The sequence below is a fragment of the Silene latifolia genome, unplaced genomic scaffold (assembly GCF_048544455.1).
Source record: "Silene latifolia isolate original U9 population unplaced genomic scaffold, ASM4854445v1 chrun_scaffold_16, whole genome shotgun sequence".
Taxonomy (NCBI): Eukaryota; Viridiplantae; Streptophyta; class Magnoliopsida; order Caryophyllales; family Caryophyllaceae; genus Silene; species Silene latifolia.
This window is the reverse complement of record NW_027413123.1, coordinates 10,990,938-11,005,534: the sequence shown is the minus strand read 5'-3', so window position 1 is coordinate 11,005,534 and position 14,597 is coordinate 10,990,938. Positions and strand designations below refer to the sequence as shown.

The 14,597-nt window shown below is 38.3% G+C and overlaps 1 non-coding gene across 1 annotated transcript; it reads left to right on the top strand.

Moving 5' to 3' along the window:
- Positions 1-1,379: 1,379 nt before the first annotated feature.
- LOC141637374 (small nucleolar RNA R71) lies at positions 1,380-1,486 on the top strand. Its single transcript, XR_012541758.1, has one exon. It is a non-coding gene; the product is annotated as a small nucleolar RNA R71 (small nucleolar RNA).
- The last annotated feature ends 13,111 nt before the right edge of the window (positions 1,487-14,597 follow it).

Sequence of the window (14,597 nt, the reverse complement as noted above, 5' to 3'; positions counted from 1 at the left end):
TACTTACCGAGTACGGCATGACACTCACACTAGCCCCTAGATCACATAAGGCTTTGTTGATCGTTGTGTCGCCAATGGTACACGGTATTGAGAAGCTTCCTGGATCCTTTAACTTTGGAGGTGAACTCCCTTGAAGTATTGCACTACTCACCTTAGTGAAGGCGATAGTCTCAAGTTTCCGGATCGACTTCTTCTTTGTGAGGATATCTTTCATGTACTTTGCATAGGCCGGAACGTGATTGATTAATTCCGTGAAAGGAATTGAGACTTCTAAGTTCTTCACAATCTCCATGAACTTCCCAAGTTGATCATCAAATTTAGGCTTGGCTTGACGACTTGGAAAAGGAAGTCTAATCACAATGGGCTCCTTTTCTTTGGCATTGTCTTCATTTTTCTTTGAACTTTCTTCTTTTGATGATTCCCCTTCTTGCACCACAACTTCATTCTCACTAGCTCTCACAACTTCATCCTCAACTTGCTTCTTCGGTGCTTCATATCTTGTACCACTTCTCAAGTGAATGGCACTAACCGTTTCATGTCTAGGGGGATTACTTTGTGGTGGTAATTGCCCCTTTTGTCTTTGTGAGCTCGAAGATGCTAGTTGGGTTAATTGTGTTTCCAACATCTTGGTGTGAGCTAGAATGTTGTTGATGGTAGTGTCTTTTGCTTGGCTATCTTTTTGCATTTGGGTGAAAAATTCTTGTTGATTCTTTTGCATTTGGAGGACCGCTTTTTGGACATCAAAACCTTGGTCATTGTGGTGATTGTATGGATTTTGATTTTGGTAGCCTTGGTTTTGATTGTAAAAGGGTCTTTGATTTTGATTTCTCATGGGTGGTGGAGTGTATGTTGTTTGAGGGTTTTGGACATTTTGGCTTTTGTATGAGAGATTTGGATGGAACTTGGTGTTTTCATTGTAAAAATTTGAATAAGGGGTACCACTTTTGTAAGCTTGGAAAGCATTAACTTGTTCGGTTGTTCCCCTACACTCACTTGAGTCATGACCCAAGGTTCCACAATTCTCACATATCCCGCTTGGGATTGATGAGGATGCCGTCATGGCATTGACATGATGCTTCGATGATTTTGAGTTTTCCTCAAGTCTAGCCATAGCTTGTTCAAACTTCAAGTTGATTGTGTCAATGTGAGCACTAAGTTGAGCACCCAATTGAGTAACGGTGTCCACTTCATACTTTCCTCCTCTAGTAGCCTTGCGAGGTCTACTATATTGTGAATTATGGACCGCCATTTCCTCAATCTTGTTCCATGTTTGATTGTCATCAACTTCGGTGAACATTCCATTTGATCCCATATTGAGAATGTTCCTTGAATCTTCATATAAACCATTCCAAAATTGTTGCACTAAAAACCATTCGCTAAGTCCATGGTGAGGACATGAGCGACAAATTCCTTTGAACCGCTCCCAAGCTTCATACAAAGATTCTTCATCCCTTTGCTTAAAACCCGTAATTTGAGCTCTTAGCATATTGGTCTTTTCCGGTGGGTAGAAGTTTTTGTAGAAAGCTAGAGCTAGCTTCTTCCAAGAATCTATTCCAAGGGTGGCCTTATCAAGGCCCTTCAACCATTGCTTTGCGGTGCCGATTAACGAAAAAGGAAATAAGACCCATCTTATTTGGTCTTGAGTCACGCCCGTTTGAGAGATAGCTTCACAATAATCGTAAAAGGTTTCCATATGAGAATGAGGGTCCTCACTAGGCATTCCCCCGAATTGGCTCCTCTCAACTAGTTGGATGAAGGCGGACTTGGCAATAAAGTTTCCGGTAAGATGTTGTGGGGTAGGAGTACCATTTGGTAAATCCTCCTCGGTGGGTATAGAGTGTGACGAGAATTTAGGCATTGTAGGTGGATTTTGTGTGGTATTGTTTAATGGGTTCTCTTCTCCTTCTATTGCGAAAGGATTGACAAACTCACTAGTGGGTTGAACAACTTCACCAACACCTCCCAAATTCCTCCTAACAAGTCTCCTATTATTCGTCAAGGTTCTTTCGATTTCACGGTCAAAAGGTAACAAATCTCTTTGTAACCTTCTAGACATGCAAAATATCAAACAACTAGAAAACAATTAGAACAAACCTTGAGGAGTTTTACTTCCCCAAGGTGAAAAAAGACACAACTAAAAACAATAAAAGAAATCTTAAATCAATTAAACACCGTCCCCAATAACGGCGCCATTTTTTTTGATCGAGTCCATTTCGTGTTCACAATTAAGCATATGTGGTCGTTGGTCAATGGTCGATACAAAACACAATTTATACTTCACAAACAACTCTACAATTAGTAAAGAGGCAAGTAAAGGTCGGATCCCAAGGGACGGGTATTGAAATGAAGATTCTATTGTAACTAGTGGTGTCTAGGGGTGTCACAAATTGGGTTGATGTAGAAGGTTACTAAACTAAAATAGCAATGAAAATAAACTAACAAGGTAAATAAAATAAGGGTGTAAACAATTGATTAAAAGCACTAGGGTGTCATGGGTTCATAGGGGAATCATGGGATATGATCATACAAACATGTTCTCAAATTATAAGCAAGCAATTATTGTTGTGATGGATTGAGTTGGGTTATATCTTACAATCCTAGGAAAGTTTGGGTCCCGGAGCCGAATCGATTAGATTGTACAACACCTACAAGTCGACTTAATCTTTCCTACTCAACACATGCATGGTCTAACAAGACTCGAGTTGGGTTATGTCTTACAAGTCAAGTTGAAAGGATAGAAGATGATAGTAAATGCAAGGATTCATAGGCTTAGCATTTCATCAAATATAACATGTGCATGTACTAAGATCAAAACAAGCAAGCAAATAAGATATGAAAGCATATTAATTTAAGTATGAATCATTCCCCATGTTGGTTTCCCCTAATCACCCATTAAACCCTAGCTAAGAGACTACTCACTCATTATCATATTGATCATGCTAGAAAGGTTGTCAATCATACTAACATAATGAAACATGATGAATAAATGAAAGTAATTAGCAATAATTAAAAAGGGATTAAGAGATTATACCTACTAATGATTCCAATAATAAAGCAAGAATAATAGAAGTACTTGAATCCTAGATTGAGAGGTTGTCAATCTCCCAATAATAACCCAAATAATCTTCAATTACCCAAAATAAAGTAAGAACAAGAGAGAGATTAAAGAACTAAAACTTGGATTAAAACTTGATTAATATTTGATTACAATATTGAAGAGAGATTTGATTGATATTAACTACACTAATTATTGATAAGAAGAACATGCTCCTCTAATTAGACTAATGGGGTATTTATAGTGAAAATTAGGGAGGATGCATTAGGGTTAACTAAGGGCTAAACTAGTAATTACACTTTTTAAGTTGAGCAAGGAGACTCCGGGATTCTCCGAGAGAAGGGCTTCTCTTATCGTTGCTAGAAGAATGAAAACGTCTTTGTCTTTGCAATCCGTGCGGATGGGAGTCGGGACGGCCGGATCTGGGCTGAGGAATCCGAGCGGATTCTTGGGCAAGACGCTCGGATTGGCGAGGGGGAATCCGAGCGGATTCCTTTGAGGGACGCTCGGATTGGGCTTGGACGGACGGATTGTGTACAATCCGTTCGGATTGTCTAGCAGCATCTTTTCTTCTTCTTTTCTTCCCTTTTCTTCATGAATTCCTTGGGGATTTCCTTGGGGACTCAAGGATCCTTTTTCTCAACATTGCTCTTCTACTATGCTATGTACAAAGGCCTTCTAGTCTTGTCTCTCCTTGATGCTTGGTCATTGAATATGATCAATTTAGCCTTGTTTTGCCATGAAAATGCAAGATTCTTACTCCTTTCCTACCAAGGGATCAAAATCTCAAAGAATATGCAAAACAAAGAACTAAAGATAAGAAATGACCCAAATAGGCACTAAAAAGCATGAAAACAATGGTAATTCGGGGGCTAAATATGCGCCAATTATGGTCACATCAGGAAGTTATAGTATCATCAACTATAATATCAACTCTCTTTCCCTTTTCATTTGTAGGGTTTCCAAGTTCATTATTTGTGCCTTCAGTTTCTTTATCTTCATCATCCAACTCTGGGAGATCACCTTTAGAAAGACGAACATCAGGTTCGTTCATGTCTTCCTCTTCATCCTGTTCAGCCTTATCAAAAGTATTATTCTTATCAAAAATAACATGAACACTTTCCTCGACGCATAAAGTTATTTTATTAAAAACCTTGTATGCTTTACTGTGATTAGAGTATCTAACAAAAACAGCTTCGTCACTTCTAAGATCTAATTTGCTTAAACGGTTTTTGCCATTGTTATGGACGAAGCATTTGCTCCCGAAGCAACGGAGATGAGATATATTAGGTTTTCGTCCTCTTAGAAGCTCATATGGAGTCTTTTTAATGATAGGTCTAATCAAAGCTCGATTAAGAACATAACAAGCAGCACTAAACGCTTCAGCCCCAAAATTACGAGGTAAACCACTACACAAAAACATAGTGCATGCCATATCTTCTGGTGTTCTATTCATACGTTCAACAACACCGTTTTGTTGTGGAATACGCGGTGCAGAGAAATTATGCCACACACCGTTTTCCCGATAATATTCTATAAAGGCGTGATTGTCAAATTCGGTGTCGTGATCCGTACGAATAGAGACTAACTTTGATTTATACTTATTTTGGGCAAGCTTCATTAGAACTACAAATTCATCGAAAGTTTCATCTTTTGAATTTAGAAAGAGCGGCCAAACATACCTTGAGTAGTCATCAACTAGAATAAAAACATACCTGGATCCTCCTCTACTTCTTACCTTCATTGGGCCACACAGATCCATATGTACTAGTTCCAGTGGTTCCTTGGTGCTTACCACTCTCTTTGGTTTAAATAAAGATCTCACATGTTTGCATCGAGCACACGAGTCACATAGAGTTTCTTGATCGAATTTGATTGATGGCAATCCTTCAACCAAATCTCCTTTCTTTAGTTTATTGAGTATTGTTGAGCTAATGTGGGCAAACCTCTGATGCCATAAACATGGATCATCTAAGGTAGCTTTCATGAATGTAAACGAGTTAGTAGGAATTACATTTGAATCAATCATATAGACATTCCTTTTACGGTGACCTTCAAGAATAACGTTACTAGTTCCTTCAATTATTATACGACAAGTATCCGAATAAAAAACAACTTTGTTTCCCTTGTCACATAACTGAGAGATACTAAGTAGATTATGCTTAAGTCCTCTAACAAGATAAACATCACTTATAGCATGAGAATTGGAGACATCAACCTTACCTACGCCGACAACCTTATCTTTCTTGTTATCTCCAAATGTAACCTTACCACTATCAAAGGGCTGAAGTGAAAGAAAAAGATTTATATCACCGGTTGTATGCCTTGAACAACCGCTATCAAAGTAATAAAGATTATTTTCTTTCACCACAACCTGCAAAACAATTAGATACATTTTTTAGGTACCCAGGCAAGGTTGGGTCCTTTAGTGTTAGTTACCCTAAAGATTAGATATTTTCTAACCCAGACTTGTCTAACAGTTTTTTTTTTTTGGTAGACGTTGAATTAGAGATGTCCTAGTCTTAGGGTAAGCTCGAGGTGTTTCATGTGGTTTCTTAGGGGGAGCCTTAGTCTTATGAGACTCTTTAGGCTTTTGTGGTTGTCTAGGTTCATTGCCTTTTTTCTTGTAATCAAAACTGATATCATAGAACCAACGGAAGTTATAGTTTCTTTCTTCATTTAAGTTAGGTTCATCTGTGGGAACATCGAGTTCTTCAACTAACGTGTTAGACGCTTTAACAAATTGAATGCCTTTGCGTAAATCTTGCAAGTGTTTAACACAGTTTTCTTGAATATGCCTCGTATGACCACAATATTTGCAAGTTAAGTATTCAGGTAAATTGACATATTTTCTCTTGAAATCTTATTTGGAAGGAGTTGGCTTGTATTTAGAGTGGTCTCTACAACCATAGCACTCATGTCTTAAACCCATTTTCATATTGTTGTCCGATTGCTCCGTTAGAAAATTTAGGACTTTCGTGCTTCCTTCTAACTATTCATGAACCTTTCTAGCGTGTATGGGCAGATCCTTGAAAGATTGAATTTCTTTTAAACATTTGGAATGATCCAATTAAACATATTTAGAGGAATTATTCTCTTTATAGTTGTCATGAAAGTCCTGGAATCTTTTACTAAGAACTCGTACCATCTCCGAATGTAATTTCTTAGTGTCGGATAATAGAGTTTTAGATTCCTTCAACTACTGATTTAGAGAATCAATTTCCTTCTTTTGATCTGAAATAACGGCTTCTCTAGCTGTAGCTTTAGATTGAATAAGCTCATTGATTTTCCTCAATTCTAAAGTTATAGCTTCATTAGCTATAACTTTGGCTTGAAGATACTTAATGTTGATATTCAGTTCGGAGGTTGTAGCTTCATTAGCTATAACTTTAGACTCAGGAGCCTTTTTCTCAGCATTTGTCGAATCTGAAGTTGTGCTATATTAGCTTTAACTTTTGATTTAAGCTTCTTAGCCTTAGCCTTAAGAAGTTGATTCTCATCAGCAATATCAAGAATTAGTTTTTTCAGTTCTTTTAATTCCAGATCTTGATCCTGACACTTATCAACAGATTGTTTGAAGAATTTTCTTAAAGCATTCTTAGATAACTTTTTGACTTGTTTTTTAAGTTCAAGATAACTTACCTCTTCTTCTTTATTTTCTGAGTCAGATTCTCCTAGAAGATAGTACTCTGACTTTGTGCTATTGCTGTCATCGTCACTGTCTGAAAGTAGGTCAAGACTGACGTTGCTTATACACAGATTAGCAACTTCTTCATCCTTTCATCCTTCGTCATCTTCTGTGTCGAGGTCTCCCCAACACGAGGCCAACATGACTTGTTTGAATTCATTTTTTGTCTTTTCGCGTTTAGTCTTGTCCTTGATTTTCTCCCATGTGGGACAGTCCTTGATCATATGACCAGACTCTCCACACTTGAAGTATCCTCTATTGACGAAGGAATTTTTTGACTCAGCTGCTTTTTTATTGAAGGATTTATTATTATAGGAAGGCTTTGTTTGCTTATTTCTAAATATTCTCTTTTTGAAATGTTTGGTAAACAGAACCGTCTCTTCCTTAATGTCGGATTCGACCTTTTCATTTTTTGAAGCTTGAAGAGCCATGCTCTTATTCTTACTTGGCTCAGCATCGTCGTTATCTAGAACAATTTCATGAGCCATGAGAGCTCCAATAAGTACCTGATATGACAAGGAAGTAAGATCTCTTGATTCCTCCATTGCCGTTACCTTAGGAGACCACTTTTTGGTCAGACTCCTAAGAACTTTTCTGGCAATATCCTCAGACTCAAACTTCCTACCAAGATTTTTCAATTCATTCATGATGCTAGAGAATCGTGCAGGCATGCTAGCAAGAGATTCGTTTGACTCCATTGTAAAGAGCTCGTATTTTTGAATCAGCAAGTCAATACGATATTTCTTTACGATTGTCGTTCCTTCATAAGCTAATTCAAGACCATCCCATATTTCCTTGGCCGAGGTACAAGAAGAAAAACGGTCGAATTCATTCAATGTCATGCCGTTTTGCAACAGGCTTATCACTTTCAAATTTTTCTCAGCTTTCTTGTAATCAGCCTCCACATAGTACTCTTCCTTTTTCTCATAGGTAGTGCCTTCAGAAGATCCGACCAATTTTTTGTTTGGTCCATTCTTAATGATCGTCCAGTACTCCTAATCATGTCCTTTTATGTAGTGTGTCATCATGTTCTTCCAAAGTCCATAATTCTTCCCATCAAAGACGGGACACTTAAGATACTTGGAGTCCATTTCACACGTGTAAGGCAGGAATAAATAAAAATAAAAAATAAAAAAAAAGATAGACGGATCAGCCTCTTTGCGGTTAGACAATCAAGAGCACGCGGCTCTGATACCAATTGAAGAGTCTATCAATCCGAAATACTCAAGAGGGGGGGGGGGGGAGGGGGGGGGGGAGGGGGTGAATTGAGTATCTAAAGCTTTAACCCACTTTTTGGTATGTCCGTATGAGCGTGACTTAAAAATTAATTACTTAAAGTTTATTGATTAAATTTTAACTAATTAACTAGACGGAGTTAAAACGTAAAGAAAACGAACAATAAAAACGATTGACACACGTGGTTTTGAAGTGGTTCAGTTTCACAAATCGAAATCTACGTCCACTATTCTTGATTAATAATTTTAGTACCTTTCTACGGATTACAAAATTACTAACCCACTCGTACGAATAACTCTAGTTGTAACTCAAATGAGTATCGTTAAATACCCGGTTTTATCTAACTTACGATACTAAGAAAGCACTTGATTTTTCTTCTAAGTGTTCACACAATTGAACGAGTAAGAAACAATATTTAAGTACTATTATCTACTAACGTAATCTTATGGAATAATAAGCAAATTGAAGCACGACTTTTCGTAAAGATTTTCGAATGCAAAAACAAATAAAATGCTTGATTAAGATTTAAACTCAATTTGTTTGCAAAGGGATTTTAATATGCGAAAAGTTATTTTGAAAGATTAAACCACGTATGTATATATAGTAGTGGAGGCAGCTAGGGTTTTATTCGAAACCCTCATGATGCCGTGAGGAAGGATGATTTGTTTCACAAGAAATAAATAATTGTTTAATATAAAATATCTTAAGACAATCTATTCTAGATTTAACTTAATTTATTACTTGCACAAGGAGTATAGTCGATTAAGAGAAACGGCTCATAAGCCCAACTCACTCGAAAACCCTAGTCGAAATAAGGGGTGTGGATTTAGAGTTTATGTTTGAACAACTTGGCAAACCCTAGATAGCATGATGACTCACAAATCGTTTTCCTATCCAATAGGATACATGTAATTTATTCAATCTTAACCCGCATCATTACTCAATCATACATACATGTATTTTCGAAAATATATAGGTAATTTGAGCTTTCAAAATTTAATTTTAAAGCCTTAAACACGTGCCTTCAAAACGCATCATAATGTTATAACATAAATGACTATAACATTAAGCATGGTAAGTAAAGTTATAGGTGAAATAACTATAACTTTACCTTTCCAATATCACTTCCAAATATATCGTCATTAGATGATGTCCTATACTAGCTAATCTTCCTGGAGATCTTCAGTAGTAGGATCATCTCTTCATCTTGATCATAAGCTCTTCATCTTGATCTTCTTATAGACTTGATCATGTGTTTTTCTTGAGTGATCATCATACTTGTGAATAAAGTAGTCACAATGATGCTTTAGGAATGTTCAATGTAATAGCTCATGCAGTTATAACATTACTTCAATGATGCTTCATAAATCATCAATGTTATGGCCATGGGTGCTATAACATTGTTTTCTATGGTAACCTTTATTAAATCTAACAAAGACTAACAAACGATTACGTGCAAGAGTATATATATCATAAATCATACTTGTCATTATCAAAACAAAACATATAACTATATGGTCCAACACTAGCTGAACCATATATAAAGTGGAACAAGGTCCAAAAGATAACAAATAGGCACCATGAATAACCTCATGATAACATGCCAAAATGCTCACAACCTCCAGCAGGAGCTATTAATCAAGCTAGCAACCTTTTAGAGGATGGTCTGGGAAAATCCAAGCACACCCTTGTCTTGCCAGGGATACCAGACACAAACCAGGCCAACAATAATCACAACAACAACAACACTCAGGCAACAACAACTTCCATTCCAAGTTCATCAGGCCATAAGTGCAGCAATAAGGCTAGCCACCAGCTGAATCTTTTTTCAACTAATCATAAATTAATCCTAAGGAGCCAGGCTAATTTCCTTAAGTATTGCACTGAAAATCACACTGACAAGCAAGTTGTAGGAGGGTAATTTAGATAAAGTAAAATTGCCATTTTTGGCCAACCAAGGGAAAAACTCACAACAAAGAAACTCTTGGCCTATTTCAGCATTCATAAGATAGAGCCTTGAGCCACAGATGGTGCCTGGACTAAGGCCATTTAACCTTCAACAACCAGCCAAAGAAATATACCAGCTAAGGATAACCTGCAACTCTTTTGTTCTTGTTTTGTGATGTGACTCTTAATTGCGCACATTTAGTCCCCTAATTGAGCCTATTTCGCATACTATTATAGCTTTTCATGGCCATTTTATCCATCAAATCCTTTCTATTTTGCTTTCCTATTGCATTTTATATGTCTTATAGGAAAGGAGATAATGAGGTGGAATTTCCATCTCTCGCTCATATTCGGAAACTTGTTGACAATCTTGGATAGACTAGTATGAAGAGGAGGCAAAAACGATGACCGAAGAAGTAAGAATAAAGAGTATATATAAGGATTCAAGGCTTATAAGCAAGAATATGGAACCCTGTGCCAGGATCCGCGCGTCCTGAGGTTGGGACGAGCATACTAGAATGCCATGGTCCGAGTGGCCTAACCACAGGATGAGCAGATCAAGAAGCCACGATCCGAGTGTCTCCCTAGTGATCCGAGCGGATCCCTTCACAGATTCAACCGTGCTTCAAGCCAAGACGCACAGTCTCCCCAGGAGTTGCCACATGATCCGCGCATTTCCCTTGGGACTTGCAAAGCTCTACTCAACACTTAGCATTGTTATTTACTAATCAACCATTGCTTAACCTAATGGTGTACCACTATATATACTCCATTTGTAATAACCAAAAGAAAATTTTTTCGGAGATTAAATCAAGCATTTATGGTAATTTCGTAACTCAGACATCCCAAACCGCCTCTCTGAACAATGGGCTCTGTCACCGCTGGAGCAACAAGCAGCTCTTCTTTCCCTAAACCAGTTCCTGAAACATCCAATACAACAAAATCTCCCTCTATATTGCTCCCAATATGGGGCGGAGGTGTCATAGCAGGAATAGGTACAGGTGCTAAAGCAGGAATCACAACATAAGATTTAATAGCATTGTAAGTAACTGGCCATATAACATCTTTCTTCCTAGCAGCTTGGGCAAAAACAGTGGACTGCTTGCCCGCCTAAAGGTAAGTGTCCTTAGTCCAACATCAACGGCGCCAAAATTTGATACCGTCGTTTAGTATCAAAAAATAAAATTTATAATCCAAACTACTACTATAGATAGTGGCAGTCAGGGTCGAACCACAAGGAGGCAAGCAATTTAAAGTTGTCTAATTTAAGTCTAAAGTAACTGTTTTTTTTTTTTTTGCGGGGGGGGGGGGGGTGGTGTAGGGTAATATCCGTATTAAACCCCTTAAAAATAAGGACTATAACGTAAATTACCATGTGATTAATTGTCATAAACGAAAAAAAAACAAGAGAAACGATAAAGTAACAAGAATCAACCTCGGGTCCTATGTAAAACGCAGCCTAAGAACAGAAATCAAAGTAGATTTCCTCCAAATCGTTGCACCCATGATCGTCTGAGACTATGCCCCTTATGCTAGAAATTACTCTCTAATTGCCTTGCAATATTGAGAGAGCCTTTTTGTGAGTTTTGATGTGAGATCTAGAATTTCAGAGAGAATGCCTCCAAAACCCTAATTTTTGTGCAAATGACAATGATTAGGTCAAAAGGAGAGAGGGACTCTCCTTTTGTTCGGCCGTGAGGTTGCTAGGGGAGGGAGTGGGCTTTCCACTTTCTCCTTATTCAACTCGTGGTCTTGCTAAATGTCTATGACGGGTTTTAATTATAAATCGTCACTCGTTATCGAATATTAAAATATCGACTAATAACATGAATCAGTCGACATGTTAATACTTGTCCGACAATGACAATATTGTATAATTAATCAACTCAATATACATTAATTAAATATAACCGTTTATATTCAATTTGCGAATTAACCGCTTAATTCACCTTAGCCAGTATTATTTAATCCATATTAAATAATTATCTCAACATCGCGTTTGACTAATTATTAGTCAATAACTCTGACTAACCGCTTAGTCATATTAGGCATCAACATGACTGTATTTTCATACCGTCACATCTCTCAAACGTATCCTATAGGTGTGACTTTTAGGGACCAGTTGATCACCGCCATCTGTATGACAATAACGTCAAACTTATCTAGCAAGCCAACCGTTATTGATAAACGTGGACCAACTGATAATAATACAAAAGTATACCCTTTGATCCTTTTAGAGATTTATATGTCATTGCACTAACTGTGGAGGACACCAGCCCCAACAAGCTCCCACTTGTCCGTACAAGTGTACGTGTAATAACGTTATCCGCACTAACTGGAGGACACCGGCTCCAACAAACTCCCACTTGTCCGTACAAGTTTATGTGCGATAACCGATTCTCATATCCATTTAAAATTTCTCCCACTCAATGTAAAACAATTTGCAGATCCGTATCCGCAAAGGTCGTATTTTACAATCGATCTGTATCAAGAGTGGTTTCCCCGACTAGAGAGTAACTTAACTAATAAAACGAATCCGTATTCGAGCATGGCCATGCATTTCAGTTACAGCTCCTCGAGTGGCCCTGAGAAATATCGAGTACCTGATAAAGGCTGAATATTTCCTTCAACTCGACTCCTGCCGATCTAAGCACAGTATGAAATGACCCAGAAAAAATCTACTTGGCCCCCTGTTACGGATGACCGTGAGAAAGAAACCAAAGTCACCTAAAATTTGCCTTAATCTCAAGAGACAGTCGATAGTCAAAAGAATCGACTCTTAGGATCACCATGGAGGTCCTATCCACGACCTGGCACCGAATGTTATAAAACATTTAGGACTCCATGTCGTTGTCACAATTGTGTCCTACGAGATATCCGTATAACTCGCCTCTGTGATTTGTCAGTCAACCGTTTGACTTATGGCTCGTTGAACCCACCATCAACCAACGTCACAAAATAATTGCCAGAGTTATCAGCTCACGTGGGCAATTAAGGACCATAATATAATGTTTGTTCAGTTCACTTTGTGGTGTTCAAAAATTGTCGTATAACTCCACATGAAAAACAAAATATATAAATATCAAAACGATGATGTCGTATAGAATACACAAGAAAATGAATCTAATCCATAAAAGAGTACTACAACTCAGGAACACGTTTAATTCCCATGGAATTAACATGCCCTTCATGCTTATCTTGTCGTAATGGTTTAGTGAGAGGATCTGCTATATTATCATCTGTAGCAATCTTTTCTATCACTACCTCCTTTTGCTCCACGTAATCTCGGATTAGATGAGCTTTCCGTTGTACATGTCTAGACTTGTTGCTAGACTTAGGCTCCTTAGCCTGGAATATGGCACCTCTATTGTCGCAATAGATGGTGATCGGGTCATTCGAACTAGGCACTACAGATAGTCCTTGTAAGAATTGACGCATCCATATCGCTTCCTTTGCGCCTTCGGACGCGGCATAGTACTCGGACTCGGTCGTAGAATCTGTTTGTAACACTTTGTTTGGAACTCTTCCAGCTGACTGCAGCGCCATTAAGAGTAAAAACGAATCCAGACTGAGATTTCGAGTCATCTCGATCCGTTTGGAAGCTAGCATCTGCGTAACCGGTTGCGCATAGCTTATGTTTGCCTCCATAAGTCAATGCCCAATCTTTAGTCCTCCGTAGGTACTTAAGAATGTTCTTGACAACCATCCAATGTGATTTACCTGGATGCTGTTGGAATCGACTCGTCATACTCAATGCATATGCCACGTCCGGACGTGTGCATATCATGGCATACATGATTGATCCTATAGCCGAAGCATAAGGAATCCGGGTCATGCGCTCTATCTCTTCCGGTGTCTTTGGTGCCTGAGACTTGCTCAAATGCACCCCTGGAGCCATAGGAAGAAACCCCTTTTTGGAGTTAGTCATGCTGAATCTCTCTAGAATCTTTTCTATATAAGACTCCTGACTGAGAGATAACATCCGACGTGATCTATCTCGATAGATACGGATGCCCAAAATTCTTTGTGCCTCACCCAGATCTTTCGTCTGGAAATGGTTCTTCAACCATACTTTTACCGAAGTTAAGAGAGGTATGTCATTCCCAATCAGGAGTATGTCATCGACATACAATATTAGGAAGACAATCTTGCTCCCACTCGACTTGATATATAGACATGGTTCCTCGACCGATCGAGTTAATCCATTTTCTTTTATCACTCGGTCGAAACGATGATTCCAACTCCGAGAAGCTTGCTTAAGTCCATAAATGGAAAGCTTAAGCTTGCACACTTTCTTAGGATGTTCAGGATCGATGAAACCTTCGGGTTGTACTATTTACAACTCTTCCTCCAAATAACCGTTTAAGAAGGCGGTTTTCACATCCATCTGCCAAATTTCATAGTCATGAAAAGCGGCAATCGCTAAGATAATCCGAATGGAACGCAGCATGACTACGGGTGCAAAAATTTCATCGTAGTGCAAACCTGGCACTTGGGTGAAACCTTTAGCAACTAGTCGTGCTTTATAGATATTTTGTTGACCTTCCACAGAATGCTTTATCTTGTAAAGCCATTTGCATTGAAGGGGACGAACCTTAGCAGGCAAGTCAACAAGATCCCATACGTTGTTCTCATACATGGAGTCCATCTCGGATTGCATGGCCTCAAGCC